The 7,768-nt window shown below is 35.5% G+C and overlaps 1 long non-coding RNA gene across 1 annotated transcript; it reads right to left on the bottom strand.

Moving 5' to 3' along the window:
* Positions 1-2,016: 2,016 nt before the first annotated feature.
* Positions 2,017-6,616, bottom strand: LOC138102583 (uncharacterized). The gene is made up of 3 exons (XR_011147441.1): positions 6,484-6,616; positions 5,080-5,179; positions 2,017-2,385 (listed from the first exon to the last, which is right to left on the bottom strand). It is a non-coding gene; the product is annotated as an uncharacterized lncRNA (long non-coding RNA).
* Between the last annotated feature and the right edge of the window lie 1,152 nt (positions 6,617-7,768).

Genomic DNA, 7,768 nt, shown 5'->3' with positions numbered 1-7,768 from the left:
ATGCCACGATATCATTTTGATCAAACAAGACTTTTATTCAGGGCGAGCATCACCACTCCTCATTTTAAAGCAGCATCTGCCTCTTCTTTAAATGATGGTGATTTTTGAGTTCCCTGTTTTTGAATGCATCCATCTTCTGAAGCCTGTGATTTGGTAAAAACAGCAAGTTTAGCTGTTTCAGTTGAAATCCTCACCTGTTAAAAACCAAATTATGATTTTTTACATTTTATTACCAGTTTTTTACCAAGAGCTATCAAAGTTAAGACAGGCCAAGGCTTTGTCCACGGTGCAGACCCCTCTCTAGGTAAGACTGTTTTACATTCCAAGTTTGAAATGATTGTACACAGGAATTAATTATTTCCTATGCTGTTGAAGATGGAGAGTGTCTTTTTATTGTTTTTGTTGGGTTTCTAACTTTTCAAGGGTTTACAGCAAAATTTACATTTCCTGAAGTAATAATCTCGACACATCAGGGAAATTACCAGCCTAAAATAGAAAATTAGTTCAACTTCATTGTAAACACAGAACTGCACACACCAGTGATGTCTCAATCACAGGTAGTCCCTTTTAAACTGAATTCTGTCAATAGTAGTTCCTGCTTCAGTAAAAAGACACTTTTGAGGAGAAACAGTTTTTCTTTAACAACTGTTCCCACGTATGAAAGTTCAGGAAAAATTCCTAATCAAAATCTAGCATGCAGCGATTTCTAGTGATGATAGCAATCTATTGAACATGTAGAAATCTGAATTATTGTTCATATTACACACAATTTTATGAAGAGAAAAAGCAGCATATCCTGTCAGAGAGTTTATGAGCTCAGAAACAGGCACAACCTCCTAGAGAATTTTCTGTTCTACAGGGCATAGAGTAAGGTAAATTGAGTTGAAAACACACGAGGCTGTCCAAGTCAATAGGTAATTCTTTGATACCACGACCCCTGAAGGAAGTCAGTATTTCATCTGGTTTCTTGTAGTCCCATGATTCAGCTTTAACAGGGGTTTTCTGATATCCAAGGAAAAGGGTTTGATATCAGTTCTGTGGGAAAAATGAAACCTCTCCTCAGGGATTTTGAAGGGCCAAATTAAATATGATATAGTTGGAAAAATTGCACTGAAAATGTTTTAAACAGGCGTATTTTGGCTTTTGGTCAACATTATCACAATGCCAGATTCTTGCACCAAGATTGCAACAGGATAGAAATTACTGGCATTATTTTCCTTTTTACAGTCTTTGTGTTGCACCAAAGCATAAAACCTTAATAAAACTAAAACTGAATCTCTGAGAACTTTAGCCCTTTAGGTTAATCAAAGTACATTTTCTCTCTTTCTGGAGTTATTTCCTATTTTCCCTATGTCCTGTATTTATTTGCCTCTTTCAGAGTGACATGACACTCTTTGATTTATCGCACATGGAAACCAAACATCAAAAAGGTGAATCTGTGTTTCAAAAAATCCCCTCGCAATTCTGCTTTTTGGAACTGCTTATTGCCAATAAAAGGAAAGGGTTATTTTGGCAAACCACATGCAGCAGTCTCCATATTTTAAGAAAACTTTCAGTCAGAATATGCTACAGGTACTATAGCATGGGACTTCCTTTAAAGAGGGGGAGGTTGTATAATTGGAATGAAAGCTCTATTTGATAAACTGGAAGTTATAAATTGCTACTTGAATGAATTAAAAGGATGCCTGAACAAAGATGAGCAGCAGTCCTCTGTCATACCTCAAAAATCTGTAGCAGATGTGTGCATTTGCCAAACTTTTTGATTATATGACTTCTGGAAATACATAATTTAGCCAAATCTGAGCCTATTTTCACGGCATTAAGGAAATTACACCTAAAACATGAAGGTCATCTCTTTCCCCATTTCATTAAGGTGCTGGAGATTCTCACAGAACTAAACACATAATTCAGGAAAAGCAGAGGAATACATTTCCACTTTATTTTATTCTAAGAATGAACACTGGGGATGTTTGAAGAGGGGTTGGATTATTATTTTTTATTTGTTTGTTTGTTGGAGGTTTTGTTAGCATTGAGCATGTGACACAAAAAAAAAAAATAAAGATAAGTTTTCCAATGTGCTCTGATAAAAACGTACAGAAAAGTAAACAGATTTATTTTATGTACTTATTCTACTTTATTTTCCTAACACCACATCAGGGCAAAAACTCCACACAAAAGGACTATAAAATGGTATTTCATGTTAGTCAACACCAGTAATATGAGCAGAAATGTTATGTCCAAAACTATTATTATGTCAGAAATTATTCTTGGAAATTCTTTTCTAGCATCAGTTGTTAAGACTGGGATGGATTTTTCACATCTTATCACAAGAGTAATTGTGCAGCTTCCAACTGAATTTCCTGACATCAGGTTACAGTGCTATATCTGTAAAATGGAAATAATTTTATTTAATACCATTGAACTATCAGTAAAATATTACTTTTTGTGTATACTTCAGCAAATCCTTTCACAATTTTGACTCAGAAGCTGCTCCATTTGCTTCTAAGAGGAAGCTATTATTCATAATTGCTTGGTAAGGATTAAGTAGTTAGAATTTGCAGAGCATCCTGAATTTGTGACATTTTTCAAGCTCTTGAATATGATAATAGTAAGATATGATTTCTTTGCAGAGCTACATAATGTGGATTTGCCTTCCAGGTTCTCATTTCTTCCATGCTGTCTCTGCTTCAATTGTTAAAATTAAGCGTACTGTTATACAAATGATGACTTCCCAACTCCATTTTCAAATACACATAATCCTGAACCAGGAACTGGGTAGGTGGCTTGAGCAGAAGGAATCTTGCATATCCTGTTTTAAACTTCAGTTTTACCTTCCAAATATTTATATTAAAAATCCCTTCAGGTTGTTCTCCTTTTCACTCCTGTATCATTATTGGATCAACCTGAAAAAAAACCTGTTTGGTCTATTTATTCCCTTTTCTGCTTCAAAAGATTACTCATTCTTGGAGAGCATCAGTGAAATATGGACCCAAAGACCTCAAACCCGTGGAGACTTTGACTCATTATCAGATGTCTCAAGTATCCTTTCTAATTAGAATGTGTAAATCAAGAATATTCATACTGTGAGGTGTGAAAATCTGAGCAGCAAACGAGGAAAGGACATGTAATAAGGGATGCACATTAATGAAAAAGAAAAATGCTGCTCAGAGTTGAGCTTTTATAACCAGTTAAAGTCAGCTGCAGTCATAGAGAGTTTCTTGCTCAGCTTTTTTTAATTATGCAAATGCCATATACAATAATCAAAGGTTAATTTCAATTAGTTATTTGTGTTCTGTCTAATCTATTACAGCTAAAATTTGAAAGTCATCACCACAGAACAGATAGTGTCCACTGTCATAAAACAGGCCTTCCTTCACAACATTGTAATTTGAAATTTATTAGTGTTATGATGACTTTGTATTTTTTCATTGATATAGTAAGAAAGTAAGTCTTGGCAACCTTTTTAAAAACAAAGTATTTAAAATTTCCTGTTTCATTCAAAACAGACAAGTCAAATTCAGAGATGATCTGGAATATGGAACCAGGAAAATATACAGTTATCCAAGGGCAGAAATCCAAATCCACAGGAATCAATAGGATTCAAATTTGGGAGTGCTGAGGAATAAGTTCAGTCAGGCTCACACTGGTCACTGTCTCAACTACCTAATGTAGAAATGCTAAAGTGAAAATCAATGTAGTTTTAAAAAATGACAGCCCAAACTATCCAAACTGACCTGTAAAGGGAACAATGCCTTTTAAAATATCACTCTGCTAACTTCAGAAAATAGAAACTTGACAAAAAGTTTCTAACTAAGCCTAAAGACAAATCGAGCAATGAAATTATTTGTATAAGAGTTTTGATTTTCTTAAAATTTACCTTAAAATGAAACAATATTGAACCATATAGTTCCCCCCCTTTTCTTTTAAATTTTGAAAATATTTTTATTATTTATTTAATTCAGTATAATATCTAAATAGAAATTAAATATTAAATTTTTGCTCTTCACGCAGTATAAGTTTATTTATGCTGGAAAAGAAAATGTCTTCTCAGAAGGAAAGCTTTCCATTTGGCACAGTAGCAACAATGAAACATTAAAGTAATTAATTTACAGGATATTTATCATGTACATCTGCAGAAATACATAAGCTTGCACTAATGTTCTCATGACTTCAGTCTGGGGACCCTAATTAATTATATACCATCATATTCAAGTGCATATAACATTTGAATACTTTTTATTTTTGGTTATTCTTATCTTTTCTTCATGTGAAAACTGCATATTGAAAAAAAAAAACTTGTTTGGACTTTATCTTGTAAAACCATATTTATTGGATTTTTAATTTAATATTATCCGAATAAATGGTAGCTCATGTGAGTAATTTGAAGTGGGAAGGAACATTAGCCTAAAGGATCTGGAGAGTTTTCTGTGCTTTCAGGAAATGGTAAATAAAGGTGGGAGGCATCAATTCATTGCAAGTATGATTTAAGCCTCTGATAGCAGAATTTACACACAAATATCTGATTTTCTCTCAAGGCCTTCATTGTCAGAGATGAATTTTTTTCTTTAAGCATAATGCAATTTACTCTGTGTCCTACAGCTTGGAATCCTTAATATTTTGTTGTTGGTTTTTTTTTCTTTTAACTTAAAAGGACAAACTTAAGCAAGAAAATATTTTTTAACCACCTTTTAATGCAGAATCTCTGCCAGTGAGCATTCACAGCCTTTATCTGCAGATGATCAGACTCTGCAGTGGCATCACTTCATTATGAAGACAAAATTTCTTCATTTAGAAATAGGGTCCCACTAGAATGAGTTTCACCCACACAAAGATAGTGGAAATGAATAATTATCAGAGATACATGTGATTCTTCAACAAAGACTAAACCTGGGAAAAAATAAATTAATATTTTTCTTAATCTCAAATTTCTTTCTGCTAGCTAGAAAGGCAACAATAATGATGCTGATATGCAAAACATCTGTTATCAGACATAATTGTTAAGAATAGAATATTACTTACAATACCAGAGTAATAGCAGTTGCATTATTATGTCCTCTTGACAGCTCTAATAATACTTACCTTTCTTTGGAAGCACAGCTCTTTTCCCTTGCCATGTAATTTTTGAAAGTGCATGTAGTTATGCAGTTTGATTTTTAAAGTCTTTCTTATTGAATCCAGCCTTCCAGGTAAGAAAAAAAAAGTGATTGACCAAAATAAAAAAAATAAAAAAAAAATAAAAAAAAAAAAAAGAGAGAGAGAAAGACAGCTCTTTAATAGTGCAAAGAAATAACATTTAAATGACCCCTTATCTGAAATATTCCTGCCTGCTATGAGGACTAGCTGCCACCACTTGTGCCTGCAGTGAGTTACAGGTAAAATAGAGTGCTTTTCACATCAATAAACACGTTTGCAGCCTGAGGTATTACCAACTTGTAGCATCCAAGCAATAAAACGGAGTGCTTGAATTCCTGACAGTTTGGTGTGGGGTTTATTTTTGTTTCTTTGTTTTTGTTGGTTTTTTTGTTGTTGTTTTGGGTTTTTTTTTTTTGTTGTTGTTGTTGTTTTGTTTTGGATTTCTTTTTGTTTGGTTTGGGTTTTTTTTATGGACATTAGAGCACAGGACCATAGAGGTGAGCAGTTTCTTCAGTGGCCAAGAGGTCAGAATACACTAAGGATCCGCATAAGAAGAATCAGTGCAAGGATTTTTTCTGCTTATGGATTTCAGTAATGTTCTTTCTTTTCCCTTTTCTCCCTAGACCCCCTCATGAGTTCAGCTAAGTGAGAGAAATTAAAGACAAAAGTGGAGGAGCCACTTCAAAGTGTCATAAGGTGAAGTCAGACACCTCTATCTTCATTTGAAGGGTTTTGAGGGCAGATAGCAAGGATGTCCAGTGGTCAGTCTATGGGATAAAAATGATTAAAACCCCATCATGTTGCCCACAATAAAATAGAGCAAATAGAGGGGATATGACTGTGATCACAGAGAAGAGAATTACTATGCAATCCATGACTAGATTAACAAAAGCTTTTGGACACAGTCTCATGAAAAAGGCTTTTCCACCTCCAAAGCACCAAAAATTTGACTGTTTCTGCTGAGCAATTCTCCCTAAACAGTGGGAGAAGGTTGTTGCAACCCCCCACCCCCCCCCCCCGAAGGTGGGGTAAATGAGGTTCTGGTTAACAGAACCCTTGGGCTGGATTAGAGTGAAATGACATGGAATGACTGATGTAGAAAGATAGATAGATTAGATAGATAGATAGATAGATAGACAGACAGATAGACAGATACAGCAGTTTATTTTAGAACAATTTGTTTGCAATGGAAAGGAGGTTCTGTAGCCACTTTAGTTATTAACTATAGAAATACAGCAACACAAAAGTATAAAGATATCACTTAAGAAAATATAAAACAAGAGGAATGACAGGAGTATAGCAGAGTATATACATCTATATAGGAGTATATAGATAGTGGAAAGATCTCACCACACTTGGATCCAGCAAGTGAGTCTTGATTGTTGCAATTTTGATGTCCTGTGGTCAAAGTGGGGAGCTTTGATGTTTTATGACACCTTCTAAGACATCACTCTGCCTCTCACAGGACTGTAGTTGGACCAGTTCTGCCCCATAAGAAGGGATGAAAACCTTCAGCCCTCCCTGTAAATGTCCTGATGCTTCCCCTGAGGGGGAGTTTTACACCTGAGGTTCATCAGGAGGACACTGGCATGAAAAAAAAAAGCATTATCCCACCTTGCAGGATCTGTTTCTTGTTGCCTTATTCCCTCATCAGGCTCAAACCCCAGGTTTGTTGTGGTCATTCTGGTGGTGGTGGGTGCTCATCCCCCAGCCCCTGGGCTGTTCCTATGCAGATCAGAAGTTTCACCATCACATACCCAAAAATTCCCCTCCTGCCCTTCAGCTGGGGGCTGCAAACCTGACCTCAGCAAAGCACCTGTTGCTTTGGTGAAAGGCTGATTATTTGAGTCATTAACCATTAATGTTTCAGTCTTTCACAGGTAAAAGCACAAGGAAACCTCCAGGGATCACAAAGTGATCCTAAGTGTCTGTGTATTTTGGCCTCCAAATATTACCATTTTCAGCTATTTCAAAGTCCTTTGCAAATGTAGAATAACAAATATACATCATGATAATATAGGTAAAATAAATATAAAAGGCTTGATCTTCTAATGCATCCTTTCTGTGTCCTGGGGGGTTTTAGCAGTTTTGCTTGGGTTTTGCATATTCTGATCCAGCCAATTTATAGTTACTGCCCGTACTTCTTTACCAAAAAACCCCATATTTTTTTAGCAGTGGGGTGATTCAATCAACAAAGTGTTGCTTTTGCTGCTCTCAGAAAACAGAGTGGTGCCTAACTGGGGACCTGGAGAGGTGTCTGCACAGAACTCCTGCTTGGATGCAATCAGATATGACAAAACCATCTACCTAATGGAAAAACTTGTGATTTTCTCTAAGAAATGGGAATCTGCTTTATCTTTATGTGTGAGGGAAGAAGCTGTTAGGATTAAGACACCTCTCATTTTACAATAGTCAGGACTAATTTGCTGAAGTGATGAGAACAAGCCATTGCAAAGTCTCTTTTTTTCTTTTTCCTTGCACAGACTTTTTGCACAGTCTGTGCTCCATGATAATGCCACACAATTTCATTTTACCCGAGAGCCAGGAACAATTTTTTTAAGGCTAATTTGAGTTTCTATCATTTCCTGTGATCTGAGGATATCAGAAAGAAGCAGTTTATTTTCTCCTTGGAAGG

This window comes from Aphelocoma coerulescens, unplaced genomic scaffold (genome assembly GCF_041296385.1).
Source record: "Aphelocoma coerulescens isolate FSJ_1873_10779 unplaced genomic scaffold, UR_Acoe_1.0 HiC_scaffold_87, whole genome shotgun sequence".
NCBI lineage: Eukaryota > Metazoa > Chordata > Aves > Passeriformes > Corvidae > Aphelocoma > Aphelocoma coerulescens.
This window is presented reverse-complemented; position numbering and strand designations above follow the sequence as displayed.